General features: G+C 35.7%; 1 long non-coding RNA gene across 1 annotated transcript in view; it reads right to left on the reverse strand.

The window, feature by feature from the left end:
• Nucleotides 1–616: 616 nt before the first annotated feature.
• LOC117341466 overlaps nt 617–17,167 on the reverse strand; it is a 28,321-nt gene continuing 11,770 nt past the window's right edge. The window contains exons 2-3 of the long non-coding RNA XR_004535636.1: nt 2,435–2,672; nt 617–769 (exon numbers count right to left, since the gene is read on the reverse strand). This is a non-coding gene — a long non-coding RNA (uncharacterized LOC117341466). The remainder of the gene's footprint in view (nt 770–2,434; nt 2,673–17,167) is intronic.

A 17,167-nucleotide genomic window follows, 5' to 3' on the forward strand; every position in this document is an offset into this window, starting at 1 on the left:
TTATATTTTTACCTGTTGACAGTACGTACCACTAAGACTGAGTCTTTATATTTTTACCTGTTGATAGTATATGTACCTCTAAGACTGAATCTTTATATTTTTACCTGTTGATAGTATGTACCTTTATATTTTTACCTGTTGACAGTATGTACCTTTATATTTTTACCTGTTGACAGTATGTACCTTTATATTTTTACCTGTTGACAGTACGTACCACTAAGATCGAGTCTTTATATTTTTACATGTTGACAGTATGTACCTTTATATTTTTACCTGTTGACAGTATGTACCTTTATATTTTTACCTGTTGACAGTATGTACCTTTATATTTTTACCTGTTGACAGTATGTACCTTTATATTTTTACCTGTTGACAGTATGTACCTTTATATTTTTACCTGTTGACAGTATGTACCTTTATATTTTTACCTGTTGACAGTATGTACCTTTATATTTTTACCTGTTGACAGTATGTACCTTTATATTTTTACCTGTTGATAGTATGTACCTCTAAGACTGAATCTTTATATTTTTACCTGTTGATAGTATGTACCTTTATATTTTTACCTGTTGACAGTATGTACCTTTATATTTTTACCTGTTGACAGTACGTACCACTAAGACTGAGTCTTGTTTCACCTGTACGCCGTTCTGGTACCACCAAAGAGTAGGATTAGGTATCCCTCCGACTGTCGTACACGTCAGTGATACTACAGTTCCGACCACAGCAGAGATATTAAATCCGTCGATTGTAGGCTTTCCCGGCGGAACTGTTTTTACAAAAATAAACAAGCATAGTACAGATTGGAACATTATACATTCATTCCATATTAGAGTAAACACTGAATGATTTCAACTGTGAATTAATTAGCTGAACTGCACATTAGAAGCTATCGAAAACTGCCATCGAAAACTGCTTTCTCTGTCCCGAAATATAAGTTGTGAAAACTGGCTATTTTTACCTGTCTGTCAATAGCCAACAGCACTTGGGCTGTTCGTCACTAGATAGATTTTGGGCTGTGACGTCACAAGTGTGAGACAAGTCGCCTCGAGCCAGTAATCACCTTAAACACAGCTCTCTGTTGCTTTATTATGAATACTGGTAGTTGACTCTGGCTCATCTAATCAGATTTGGACAGTGTAGTCTTGCTCAAAATGCCATGGCGGTACGTACCGTGATGTACTCGGGAGTATTGTCGAGTTCATTTTGTACAAAAATATTATTCCAACAACCAAGCTCTTCCATATAACATACAGTTAAATGTCAAATATTAAAATACAGTGATATCGCATTGTGCTACACTGCTATATTTGATCTCGTGCCTCGTCTGTCTCATTGGTTAACAAACAATAATGATGGATAATACACATTTAGGACTTTATGGTTTATTTTTGTTTAACGTCCTATTAATAGCCAGGGTCATATAAGGATGTGCCAGGTTTTGCAGGTGGAGGAAAGCTGGAGTACCCGGAGAAAAACTAATGGCCTACGGTTAGTACCAGGCAACTGCCCAAGTGGGTTTCGAACTTGCAACCCAGAGGTGGACAGCTAGTGATAAAGTGTTGGGACACCTGATCCACTCGGCCATCGCAGCCCCTTCACATTTAGAACACAACAGCTGGATCAGGTGTGCATTCCACCAAATCCCACATATTTCAAAAAGATATCTTCACATAATTTCTTCGAAATGCTTTATTTTTTAACAACTTTATCTAACAACTAGTAACCATTAAAAAAGTAATTCAGGGTACAATTTAAAAGGACGGGAAATCTTGTACAATCTTATATAAAGATTGTTTGTTTGTGACATCCAGAGCAATTATGGAAAAATGTCTTGCTCAAGGAAACAACCAGGACAGTACAGAGAGACCGGCCCGTTTCACAGCTTCCTGTGAAACACAATCCGACACGGGTAGGGAGTGTCGGACCATGCACCGACACGGGTAGGGAGTGTCGGACCATGCACCGACATGGGTAGGGAGTGTCGGACCATGCACCGACACGGGTAGGGAGTGTCGGACCATGCAACGACACGGGTAGGGAGTGTCGGACCATGCACCGACACGGGTAGGGAGTGCAGACCATGCACCGACACGGGTAGGGAGTGTCGGACCATGCACCGACACGGGTAGGGAGTGTCGGACCATGCACCGACACGGGTAGGGAGTGTCGGACCATGCACCGACACGGGTAGGGAGTGTCGGACCGTGCACCTCAGATCTTCACCTGAGGTTAAGTGTCTGGCGCTCTAACAGACTTCACTATCGCGGCCCCCATTATTGGATAAAGATTCACAATACAAAAAATAAAATGGATTGATGGAACGAACAGATTTTTTATTAGCTTATATATCATGATTATAAATCCTACCATTAATCTCAAAGATATTGGTTGCCTGAAGCAGTAAAATATCAAGAGTGAAACGCATACTCACCATTAGCTGTAGCTAAACCAACCAGGGCTGACAGTACAATAATAGTCCACTCCATATTATCCACTCACTCAGCTGAATATCTTATTACAGTCACTGTCTCCCAAACTTCAACACAGTGTTGTGAATTTCCATAAAATCTTCTTCAAAAATTATTTTCTAAGATTCCGAAATGGCAGCTATGATGTTTTCTTCTCTATCACTTTAAGATCTCTTGATCATTTCTGGAGTATCATTGTGCCTGAAAATATAAGAAAATGAATGAATTAAACTCACAAATACTGGAAAATAATAAATTGACAATTATGTAGCTGTAACAACAATGACATAACACCTGTACTAGTGATTTATTTTTTTGAATTTTTTTTTTCCAATTTAAATTTTTTTCTTCTTCATATTTAGAAAAAAAAGATTTCATTCAGTTTTTTATCAATATAATGTGTAAAAAATAATAAACATTTTTATCTGTCAGATTAACACTAAATTTTTCTGTAAAAAGTTTGCCAATTTTCTCAACACACACTCTTCATACTCTTTCTATCGTATCTTCCAGAGCAATAATTTGAAGCGCATCTTTCCTTCCATGCTGTTGATTAAAATCACTGATGTTTTATCTTTTTAAAAACCTGTTTCCAGACAAGGAAGTCATTAATTGGTGTTTTTTTTCTTTTCTTCTCCACACTGACCTTTTGATAAAGTCTTTGATCTTCAAGCTAATTATTTGAAACTGCTCTGTTTTTCTTGGCCATTTGAGATTTTTAAAATCATCTGTCATGAAATTTAAGGACATTCCAAGGACAGTGATATAACTTTGGTGAAATCAATTCTCACATACCCCATAAGGTGATCATCTATTAGTTGCTATGTTTGGTTTGTTTTTGTTTAACGTCCTATTAACAGCCAGGGTCATTTAAGGACATGCCAGGTTTTGGAGGTGGAGGAAAGCCGGAGTACCCAGAGAAAAACCACCGGCCTACGGTCAGTACCTGGCAACTGCCCCACGCGGGTTTCGAACTCACAACCTAGAGGTAGAGGGCCAGTGTTAAAGTGTCGGTACAACTTAACCACTCGGCTACCGCGGGATGGAATAAATCAATCTCACATGACGTACGGTAAATCAGACAGCATTGCCATTACGTATGACGCTTACTCACAATATCCCAACGTCATCATTTTATGTAGCATATCCAAATTGATAACATCATCAATTTCAACACAGATATTATGGCATACTGATGATGTTTTTTTCTTTAATTAGGAGAGTAATTCATCTTCTATAGTTTATTTCAACAACAAAGACATAAATTCAGGAATGTTTCAAGGCATTAAGATTAATTCCTTACTGTAACACTTTCAAGGTAACATCATGACAACATAGACTTTTTCAGGCAAGTGCTGAAATTCAAGGGGTTTTCAAGGTACTATATATAGGGTCAAATTCCAAGACTTTAATGGCATGACAGTGAATTCAAAGACTTTCAAGGTATGACAATGAATTGTAGGATTTTCAAGGTATGACATACAATTCAAAGACTTTCAAGGTAAGACACTGCATGAATTCTGAGACTTTCAACATATGACACTGAATTTAAAGACTTTCAAGGCATGACACTGAATTTAAAGACTTTCAAGGCATGACACTGAATTTAAAGACTTTCAAGGTGATGACACTGAATTCTGAGACTTTCAAGGTATGGCAATGAATTCAAAGACTTTCAAGGTATGACAATGAATTGTAGGATTTTCAAGGTATGACATACAATTCAAAGACTTTCAAGGTAAGACACTGCATGAATTCTGGGACTTTCAACATATGACACTGAATTTAAAGACTTTCAAGGCATGACACTGAATTTAAAGACTTTCAAGGTGATGACACTGAATTCTGAGACTTTCAAGGTATGGCAATGAATTCAAAGACTTTCAAGGTATGACAATGAATTGTAGGATTTTCAAGGTATGACATACAATTCAAAGACTTTCAAGGTAAGACACTGCATGAATTCTGAGACTTTCAACATATGATACTGAATTCTAAGACTTTCAAGGTATGACACTGAATTTAAAGACTTTCATGGTATGACACTGAATTGTGAGTTTTTTAAGGTATGACACTGAATTCTGAGATTTTCAAGGTATGACACTGAATAATCCCTACAGTCTAGATTAAAATTTATAACTAAATTATCTCAAAATATTGTATCTTACCTTAGAACTCTGTACAAGTTATTTAATCAACTTTGATAAGATATCCGTTAACCCATATGTGACAACATTCCTCTTCGAAAACCACATACTCCATGTAGATAGCTCAAAAATTATATAATTTACAAATCAATTGACAAAAATGTCTTCCCCGATCTCTCCCAGGTCTCTTAGTTAACACAAAGTTACATATTGTGTTTAGTTACATACATGTGCATGCATGCAAGACATTTTAAATTCTCTGAAGAACGATCACGGTTGTTTAACTTGTTTGACTCCACCAAACCAGGAACACTCGACAGGCTGTTCATGATGTGATATTTAAACCGGAATACATTTACCTAAAATAATAGGTATTGTTGGCCTGAATGAATAACAAAATCCAAGTGGTTTGTTCTTCAAAAGATGGTTCAGCTTGATGAATTAAATTGAATTAATACATCTAAAATTAATTTTGAAAATGTGAAAATATATTTCCCATTTATGTCGTTTTAAGACACTTCAGGAAATTGAATACATGAATGTTTGGGTACAGTGAGTCATTAGTTTGATAAAGCTTTAGATAGTCAGGCTCTGAGCAAAACTTATGTCTAAAGCTTTAAAAATTTCTAAGCTTAAATAAAATTGTTTAAAAGTATTTGAAGCTTATTTTTTATGACATTTGTTTTATGAATGAATTGATTAATTATATGACAATTGAACCATTTTTCATTCAAGTCCATTGACCAATTTGTTTTTGTTTTTAATTATTTAAAAGATTGAAATGCCTTCATTTAAACTGTCTTAGAGCTACAATATCAGTAATTCATAAGAGTCTTAAATAGTAATTTTATGTGACCTTTACACATTTCAAATAGGAAATGTAAGGAACAAATCAAAATGTTTCATTATAGATACAATTACCATGACCTTTTTAAGTTTGAAATTACATTTCTTTAGCTTGTAAAATTTGTTATCAAACTGACAATGCTTTCTATAATGACTTATATGCCACATGATAGAACTAAAATTAGCACAAATCAAAGATCTTAAACCACCATTCAAACCAGTATAATAGACTTGTCTACTCTGGTATACTCTTGTCTACTCTACTCTTAATTGGAAGATTTCATTTGTCAAGGAAAAGGGGTAAACAGGTTAGACTGATTTATACTTCATAATATAACAATTTTATCTCTCATCTCCTCACATGTGTTTGGATTTTTATTTACAACTAATGAACTTTTGTGACCATCTGGAATCAAAATAACTGTTAGCACTCTGTACATAGAATTTAAAATAACTTTACGTATTCTCGGCCCACATTGGATGTCATGCTTATTGCTAAATACCTACTAACAGAGGAAAAATGGGGAAGTAATTATGGTTGATCAGAATCTGACAGAAGATCTAAAAGGAAAGATGCTTTTCCTGAAAAAAGGAATAACTGAAAAAACATTGATACATACATTTCTTTTTTAGTAAGGTACTTTTGTAAATTATAAAGGTAACTTTATTTTACAACGATTCTAAAAATGGTTATATTAAATTATATTAATCGATCATGCTTGTTGTCCCTGATGGAACTGGACCGAGTGGTTAGGGTGTCCTGACACTTTATCACTAGCCCTCCAACTCTGGGGTGAGAGTTCGAAACCTACATGGGGCAGTTTCAAGGTACTGACCTTAGGTCGGTGGACTTTCTCCGGGTACTCCGGCTTTCCTCGACCTCTAAAACCTGGCACGTCCTTAAATGACCCTGGCTGTTAATAGGACGTTAAAACAAAATTAACCAAGCCAAGCCCTGATGGAATTACAGGTTAACCGTTTGACGGTGGGAGGAAACAGAGGGGAAAACCCACATTGTCAGGCAGTTGACCCATACCTTTCATGTCCAATCAGGGCATTGAACCCCTGCTGCCAATTAAGGTGAAAGGCAAGTGTGTCAACCATTCAGTGTCACCTGAGACCGACCTTGAGGTAATAATACATACAGTCCAAACATAACCATTGTATTATTGGTCCTCATGCCTTGACCTTAATAAAAGTTTGCTTGAATTTCATTTAATACATTCTACATATGATCATGATGCGACCAAACATTCAAGGTCATTTCTTGACACATTGATGTCAGAGACAACCTGATTCATTCCCCAATTGGTTTATTTTTATCAATCAACTTGACAGGTTAATTAATTAGATAAGAATAATTGATCACAAATTGCCGCGAGAACATTAAAAATATTTCCAATTATCAAAGAAATTAAGATGTTATGTTCATGTGATGGAGCATTCTTTTTTATGTTGAAAAATATCACCATAGCAACAAATAAACATCATCATACTCAACGAAAACACTTGGTAATCATGACAAATCGTGTTTGCAAAAAAATATCTCCAGGAAAATAATTATTTACCAAACCAACAGATATAAATCATCACTCTACATTTAACGAGAACATGACGAGCACTTAGTTAGCTGTGAGGGCCCCAGATTTCTCTCTATAAAGGCGTGATTGGTATTTTGACAGTATGTAAACAGACTAAGCTGATAAGAACCAGGCCAAATGACTACTGTTTACTGAAGATGCATCAAAATATACTATTTCATTTTACTATGTTCAGCAGTGTTTACATTTGATTAACCTTTGCCAACTTTTAGATTGAAAACTTTCTATACATGGAAAAAATATTGACAAATATAACAGAATCTAATTTGTTGAATTCATCAAATTAATTTTGTTTTTCTTCCATTTTCTTCCTGAAAGACATCTTGACCTTGAAATGTTTTCTCCTTTAAATTGATTCTTCATTGGATAAGTTACTTATAAATAGCTAGGATACTCCTAATTATAAACTATTTTGTAAACAAATCATTTATTAAATTTCGGTGGTAAATGATATTGATTTGTGATATTGTAAATATCTCTGCTGTAGTTAATTAAGCATTGATGTCATTTTTTTTAAGTTTCATCGCGGATATGAAATTTTTTTTTTTGCAAACTGTATGAATCCGCATAGCGGATTCTTACAGAAGTTTGCAAACAAAATTTGTTTCATACCCCGATGAAACTAAAAGATAATTGACATCAACGCTTATAATTAATTTTTGAAAATGATTTTCTAATTTAAAACATGTTTTATGTACAATTTTACTGGTTTTAAATGGGATTCTTTTTCTCAAATCAATACGCAACGTCAATTGTCGTATTGTGACGTCACATTTTTCGCACCATTCTCAGAATTTCTTTCATAGAAGAATGAAAAGAATTTTTCGACCAATCACATTTGAGTATTTACCATGAAATCAAAGAAAAATTAATTATTGCAATATAAATTGAAAAACTTCATAGGAGTGAATTTCTGGTTAAGGGTTTATGGGAAGTCTCTCGAATAAATAACCCGTCAAATATCTGGTTTCGGAATTATGAAGTTTCTGGAGTAGATAACCTGTCAAATTTCTGGTTTAGTAATTATATGAAGTCTCTGGTGTAGATAACCTGTTATAATTGTGGATCCACTTACAACGTAAATACATTCTGTGCATTCTAGAGCATCAACATAAATCAAATTATGATTTTTAGAAAAAGAAAAATTACATCACAAATTGAAAGTTCAAAATTGCAACAACAACAAAATAGAAGTTCCTCCTTTTACCAGATCATGCAACTTTTGAATCACTTAAATTAGTTTAAAATAACTTACCCCAAAACCCTGTCCAAAAGACAAATGTATACTTAGCCTATTGTCTTTTTAATGTATAGATCTATCTGTGCTATGACTGGTGATCTTGAGGCTCCCTATACCTAACACATTGCTGTAAATTATCAATAAACGTGTATTCAAATATCAGCAAACCAATTCTCACACATACAAGTATTATTATGTATGTGGTAAAAAATGCTTACACTCTACTTCGGTCCAATTCTCCATTGGGAATTACTCTCATATTGCATTTCGTATAACAGCAATACTTTAAGGATCGTAGCTGATATTTAAGTGTGTATAATTTCAACAGTCAACCCTTTCCTCTGTGCCAGTAGTAGCAAGTTACAAGCCGTCTTTAACCCAATAGTAGGGGTGAGTTTATAGGAGCCATTAAACACTATTTGCAGGAGACAAACACATAGAGACCCAGTAATCGTAGTGAATTGGCGAAAGCAAATCAGCCATGAAAATTTTGCCCCATACATTATTTCGTAATGTACAGTGACATTTCACTTTAATGACTACTGAATATCTGACCATATCCTAAAGATTACTGCAACACGCTCCAATGTCATTGCCAACACTGACTTTACCGACATATCTGACACACTGTCATATCTGACACACTGACATATCTGACACACTGACTTTACCGACACACTGTCATATCTGACACTGACTTTACCGACACACTGTCATATCTGACACACTGACTTTACCGACACACTGTCATATCTGACACTGACATTACCGACACACTGTCATATCTGACACACCGACTTTCTGACACACTGTCATATCTGACACACCGACTTTACCGACACACAGTCATATCCGACACACTGTCATATCCGACACACTGTCATATCTGACACACCGACTTTCTGACACACTGTCATATCCGACACACCGACTTTACCGACACACTGCCATATCTGACACACTGTCATATCCGACACACTGACTTTACCGACACACTGCCATATCTGACACACTGTCATATCCGACACACTGACTTTACCGACACACTGCCATATCTGACACACTGTTATATCTGACACTGACTTTACTGACACACTGTCATATCTGACACACTGTCATATCTGACACACTGTCATATCCGACACACTGACTTTACCGACACACTGTCATATCTGACACACTGACATATCCGACACACTGTCATATCCGACACACTGACTTTACCGACACACTGCCATATCTGACACACTGTCATATCTGACACACTGACTTTACCGACACACTGACTCAGCCAAAAACAGTGTCAGTAAAGTCAGGTTTCACTGTATGTGCAGGTATCTATATGGAACAGATGAAAAGGAAAAACTCGTGAAAATATAACCTCTATAGTGTATAGTGTACATATCAAATTTGCAAAAAAATTTTAAAACTCTTTGCAGAAATCAACCCCAAGTTTACTTATCAAAATTGTAAAATTAAACCCCTGTGGAAATAACCCCCATTGTGATTTTTTTTTAAAAAGTAAAGACTTAGTAACTCCTAACGCTTCATGACCAGGTACTCTATAACTTTATATGAAATGATTTTGAACCCTTGTTCAGCAGTCGTTATGGCATTTAAAAGTAAAAAAAATGACAAGGTGAGTTGGAAACCAGGTAAGAAAATGCCATCAGAGGCGTCTCAATAAAATGGCATGGTCCATTAGTCCAGTTGAAGTTAGTGTGACATTAGCACACAACACAGCGTATGTTTAAAGGTCTATTTATAACTAGTGGGACATTTAAAACCTGTACTGTGGTAAATATTCCCGTAATCTGAAGAGACAAAATCTCCCACACAAAACTCGTCCGAATAGAAATGTCCAATGTACACTTATCACATGTCGAGATTTCACTGAAAATAATCTGTCTGTACAAAGGAGAAATTGAATTCAATACATAACAATCAAGCGATTTGAATGAGATTTCCTAATTTGTGAGCTTTTTATGGAATATGTATACCTGTAGTTAACGAGATGAAATTGAGAATAGGTATTGAATTAATTTAGAGTGTTCTATACCTGTAGAATTCCGGTGAATATATACATCTGGGGTTAGACTCTATAACATAACACCTCTAATAGAGGTCCTCTATGATATAAACCTGGCCCCAGTTTTGAATGTTCCAGTCTATAGGAAGCATTACAGAATTTAACAAAATGTTTTTAAAGGGACATTCCTTCCTTTGAATAAAGTGTATGTCGCCAAAATGAAACTTCATGGGGAAATGTGTATTTTTTCCAAGTTGTAAAAATTATAATCTTTAAATTAATATGGTAGTTTTACTCTCAAGGGAAACCAAACTGCTTCAAGCATTATGTATATCATAAAAATTCTCAATTCAACCCAAAGTATCACAAATTACCGCAAAGGCTGACGGTAATTGTGTACGAAATGTCATTTTTCTGTACATTTCCACATTACTTTCATTTCTGGTAAGCACAAAATCTCATATAATACTCATTCAGGCATAGATTTTATCAACAGAAAACTTGCATTTTTCTGATGTCTGAAAGAATTCGAAGGAATGCCCATTTAACTAGGATTTTACTCCTTAAATCCAACAGTCACTGCTTTTCAACAAGTTGAAGAATTTACTAATTAAGTAAGGAATGGTTGATAAAACGAAGTGAGAAGTTTCTGTGACAAGTATTGCAGGATTCAGGCCCAACCAAATTTTTTTCATGCAGGGAGAAGGTCATAATGTGGGTCTGAGTGACCTATTTTTAACCGCACATCTGCCTCACCTAGGTGAACATTCCCCAAGTATAAAGTTCCAATGTGAAGTACAGTAAAACCTCGCTATATCGCCACCTTCTGTTCTCCGCGATTTTGGCAACATAACAAGTTTGCGGTATATCAGGTTTGCCGTTCCAACCCGACTTAGCAGTCCAAACACTATAGCTAGTGTTTCCGTAACAACTGTAGACTTTGAAAATCAAAAACAATTGATTCATATCAAACTAGAACTGTCGCCAGCATGGCTGACTAATACCCCCGCAATCTGCATGAGTCAATGGTGAATTGGAACTGTTAAATAGAGGCTAACTAAGATAACCCAGTAATATAGTGACCAGTTGCCATAGCAACCATAATTTTGAAAAAAAAGAAAGTGGCATGCACATCTACACATGGTCCTCTATATTTGTGTGAAATTTCATTGAAATCGGCCATTTAGTTTAGGAGGAGTTGTCCGGACAAACTTAAAGTTATGGTTCTTATCGGAAAACCTGTTTATAGTGACCAGTTGCCATAGCAACCATAATTTTGAGAAAAACAAAGTGGCATGCACATCTACACATGATAATTAATATTTGTGTGAAGTTTCATTGGAATCGGCCCATCCGTTTAGGAGGAGTTGTCCGGACAAAATGTGTCTACAGACAGACGGATGGACGGACGGACAGACAACCTGATTCCAGTATACCCCCCCCCCCCCCCCCCTAACTTCGTTGCGGATGTATAAATATTGCATCAAATTGTACATAGTTTATACACTTTGATAACAAATAAATATAAAATCTCATTATTTTCCCGAGAATGTCATCGTAATTTTTTCATCACATGGTCTACAGTAATCTCAACATGATTTTCAATGTTACCTCGTTTAACTTATAACGTGCATCTACCAGGCGCCGAAAAATATATGAATTGTCGTTTGTTTTGCCTTCGACTGACAGACTGACAGAAGAAACTGTTGAAGAGATAAATATTTCTGAATGATCTGTCAGTCACCAGTCTGTCACGTAACAATAACATATAAACACACGTCCTTCTGGACTCAATTTGGTGATATTAACGAGGTCAAGATGATGTTATTTTTACCATTTTGTCGGTATGCAAGTTTGGCGGTAAAACGCGTGCATTAGCGTGGGAGGAAATTTGTTCTGAAAAAATCCAGGATGATAAGCGAGTTTGGCGGTATAATGGGTGGCGATATAACAGGGTTTTACTGTACATGTATTGACAATATTTACGCGTCTGGATGAACAATTTCTTGGATGTAGGTCAAAGGTCAAAATGTATGTCAGAGTGACTTAACTTTGATACATGACACATCATCTCATGTAGGTGGACTGATAGCTACATGATTGCTGATGTGTTGATATTGTCTGTAACATTCACTACTGGGATCATACTTTAAACATATCAACTCTCCACTATTACACAGCTCATAAAACCCTAAACATCTGTGCACATGTATGTGCGGAAAGTTCGATTACAAATGGTTAAGTACTTCAGGAGAAGTAGTATAGACAAAATATATTGTATTACAGTACATGCAGTCCTCTGACTTGGGGTAGTCGGTGTTAGGTAGGCAAATTGATAGTGTATTTTTAGGCTAACAATATTGCGTGGGATTCTTCAGCAAGGAAAAATCTATAAGTTCTCTTTAAATACATATTTTTTTCAATAATAAAATAAAATAAATTTGACAAGCTCTATGTGAGCAGGATCCATGCACATTGGGGCAAAATTATTCAAGTTTTACCTTTATATTGAAAACAGGAATGGTTTTAAACTGGTTCCTCAATGTGTTTGAATGTATAGCAAATATTTACATTCCCTCCGCTGTCTATAGTTTTATATTGATTCACATTAGGACGATCCTTGCTCTAGCATGTATATCAGGCATAAAGACAACCCGCCTAACCAGTCTTTACAGAAAAAATATACTTGCTACGGTAGTTGAATGTTTGATTTTCTCTGTTATATTGTACAAATATTGATGTTATACAAATACCATCAGAGTACTGCTAAACCAATTAGCATAACACATCTTAGTATACAATACTTCATATGCTTATAAATCATAAGTATTGCTGACTTCTGAATTTTGGCGCTCAATCAAGATATGAATTTATAAGTAAAACTAGTCCTGAGAATCGTTTTAAAATTCATGATCAATCGTCACAATTGGTAAAGCTGTCAATGATCAATTAGATTAATTGATTATGAACAGAAAGGGAATTAATTAAAACTGTCACCAAAAAGTGGAAAATATTTTGGATATGTTTTAAGGGATTTAACTATGCTGTAAATGTTTTTTAATACATTTCTGAAAATTAATACCGAACTGCAATGCAAAGTATAACTTTTCTATTGTTCATAATGCTAAAGATCTAATTTGTCCAAAGAGCCAATTGAAATTGTCAAAAGGACAACTAAAAAGGTTCTTTTTAAAGTCTTGACATTTTGAAATTGTGCTATCTTTAAACCGTAATTCTAAAATGTAGGCATTAGATGCTTAAGAGTTTTATTTTATTTTTATACTGACTCATATAATCACTAGCTCTCACCGGCCCACGGCTCACGGAAGTGCGTGGGGGGTATATGCTGTGGAAGGAAACCCCATCGAACAGACGTACGGACAATGTGACAAAAGGATGGAGCCCAATTTAATATCTATCTTCTGCAAACAAACTTTTTTGTCAGGAATAATTATGTCTGCCTTTAATTATCAAATTCTTACATCTCTACTGAGTATATCTTTGCAGTTGTACTAGCTAGGTCCTAGGTCCTTGGTACTTTCGTTTTCATTTCTTTGCTGTATATATAGCCTACACTAGATACTTATTTGTCAAGAAAGATAGCTTATACTGATTTACTTTTGTAAGAAATTGAAAATGCGCGAAATATTCTCCATGCAAATTTAAGTCGCAAAGGCAAAAACGCGAAATTGTCTCCCCGCGAAATTAAACAACTATACAGTACATTATTGATTCAATCATACAAATATATAACGGCTTTAAATTTACGTCTTCACAAGGACTATAATGCTGGCAATCACAGATGTTGTGGTCACTAAAAGCTGATTTTGCCGTCTCACATATGATTTTATAACCGACTAGTATTATAATTCTCAGTATTGGTGACAGATCTGTGGTCAACAACTGATCAGTAAGCCCCCTTTAAAACTTCCCGTGGCTAGCAAAAGTTTTATTAAATTTTTGTAAATCATCGCAATTTCAATTCCAGATGCAAATTTTAAAATACACAAGTAAAACCTTAATACAAATGCAAACGTGTCTTTCCAATGATTTTTTAAAGTTCGGTCAAGGCATTTTTTTGGTTTTTGTTTAAATATTTCACATCAAATTAGGAAATGGTAAATAACCACAATATTCATACATACATGTATTTCTATACCAAAGTGATATGAAAGCCTTATGATCCAGGCGAACGAAAAACTACCACCTAGTTATTACACAATGTGACTTTAACAGTCACTAAAACCACAATGTATATTTACCAATGTTTGATTTAGAATCAAGAAGCACTCATCAGAATGAGTATATAAAGTCTGGCGTTAAGTGTTGGCCACATCACCAAGAAAACAGTAGGAGATTGGCTGACAACGACCTTGAGAGACATTTTTAGTTCTAGAGGCCGAGCTCACTAGAGAACAGATCTATAGACAGCCCATTTAGTATCAAGTTTCTACAAATTATGTTACATTAGTAATTTTTTTCATGTGCAGAGTTCAAATTCTGGGATTTTTGTATATCCATACCGCATTGTACCTATATTAATATTTTACATTTAATTAAACTGAATATTTATGCAACTTTCATGGCCTTTAGGAAATACATAGATTAATGTGCACCGTGCATTAGGCAGTATAAGGGTTTCTACTATAACTGCATTTCATAATGGCTTAATTAACCTTACTGAATATTGTGAACTTATGACCTTGAAATATGATTATCAACCTTGTGCCCCAAAGGCAATTTCGTAATACCTCAGTGACTGGCTATAATAAGAAATCTCTAAACTAATGAATGCGACCTAACAAGTGCACTTTTCGGCCTTTAGTTGAGCGTTTCCAACTTTGTGAAAGGCTTTGGGTTGTGTCCAATATTACAAGAGTCTTTAAAAGTGGTAATTGTTACTCCTGCTGATAGTGCTCAGCATTTTGGGGATAGGGACGACTGATTCGCCCGTTGTCAGTATAATGTGACTGGGTGGGGGTGTCTTGCTGGGTGTCTTCTGCAGTATGCTTCATTGAGGTAGCACTATAAAGTTGGCATCACGTAATGGATATCAAACAAAGTGGAGGCATGCGTTGCTATACTAACCCATGCAGTGGTGAGGTCAGCCCCATCATTTGTACAATTTTGAGTCCCCACCCCATATAGATACTTCTGACCAAATTTGGTCAAATTCCGATCTGCGGTTATGAAGAAGTCAATTTTTGACGGACGTACAGACGACGGATGCGTGACGGTATGGCATAAGCTCACCTTGGTCCTTTGGACCAGGTGAGCTAAAAAGTGTAAATGTAGCTCAGATGGTAGTGTGACTGGCCACTAAGCCCTGGATTGCAGGTTCGATTCCTGGTGCAGACACGCACTATTCCTGGTGCAGACAGACACGCACTATTCCTGGTGCAGACACGCACTATTCCTGGTGCAGACCCGCACTATTTCAGTACTGATTTCTATATGCGATGTAATTTATTGAATATATCCAATGGCTCGTTATTGATAACAGATTATCTTGCACATTTATTTCCTCTACTGCTGAAAACATGTGATGTCATTCCCATATGTATGCTTAGCTTTTCCGTTGGGACTGCTATTTCAACTAAAAATGAATCAATGCAACTGGTACCCATTGAAACTGATGAAAAACCACCTGAAGGTAAGTGTGATAATGACCCTGGGTAGTGCAGGTTCAATTCCAGATGAAGACACACTTTTTTAAACTCATTTCTATATATGCAATGTAATTTATAGAATATATCCAATGGTTGGATACTGTTAATAGGACATACAACTATATGAAACCAAACCGAATAATGAGTTTACAAAAACATGAAATAAGTACCCTCAATAAACTATGAACAGGTATATATAAAAGTTTTCAGGTGAATTCTGGCAGGAAAAAATGACCATTTTCCATTTACATACCTTTACGTGATGAAAACAATCTAGAGTCTTTCATAACAAGACTACAGATTTATAAATAGGAGCAGATCAATGAGATTTAATTCCCAAGGAACATTTTTTGTTTGAATTACTACACTCATCATGTTTTTGTGAGAAAACTGAAGGTTAATACATGTGGCCATGTGCACTTAGATATGGGAATGCAGGTTCGCTTATTAAATCAAATACAGTATATGTACATGTATGTATGTAATTATAGTGTACTAGCTATTGACAGCCCTTTAACTGATTGTCAGCTGTAAGACAACAAAGGGATGGTATAATTGAATTTCTACTGAAATGCAATTGACATTGGTAGACTTTAATCACATATTCAGCCTGTTATCAAATGAATTCACTTGTGTGATATTTTTGTGGACATGTATTGGTAGGGCCACACCGACATTCCACACCGACATTTTACTAAACATTGGGTACAGATCATTTCAATTAAAGGTTGTTAGGAAGCTGTGGTAGGTTACAGATTTCTATTGTCCTATACTGAAGTAGTCAGCTGCCAGGCTTGGTTTGTTTTGTTTAAAGTCCTATAAACAGCCAGGGTCATTTAAGGACATGCCAGGTTTTGGAGGTGGAAGAAAGCCAGAGTACCTGGAGAAAAACCACAAGCCGTATACGATCAGTACCAAGCAACTGCCTTACCTGGGTTTCGAACTTGCAACCCAGAGGTGGAGGGCCAGAGATAAAGTGTCGGGATGCCTTAACCACTCGGCCACCGCAGCCCCTCAGCTATGATACATGCAGTTCAAGTCAAAATTGAAAAAAAAAAACTCAAAAGATTTTCCATTTTTGTTTCCTGAAAATGAACCTCAAAAACATATCTGGGCACTATATGCAAGCGTACACTTAAATATATGCAAATTTATGGTGTATTG

The sequence above is a fragment of the Pecten maximus genome, chromosome 13, assembly GCF_902652985.1.
Source record: "Pecten maximus chromosome 13, xPecMax1.1, whole genome shotgun sequence".
In the NCBI taxonomy this organism is placed as follows: domain Eukaryota; kingdom Metazoa; phylum Mollusca; class Bivalvia; order Pectinida; family Pectinidae; genus Pecten; species Pecten maximus.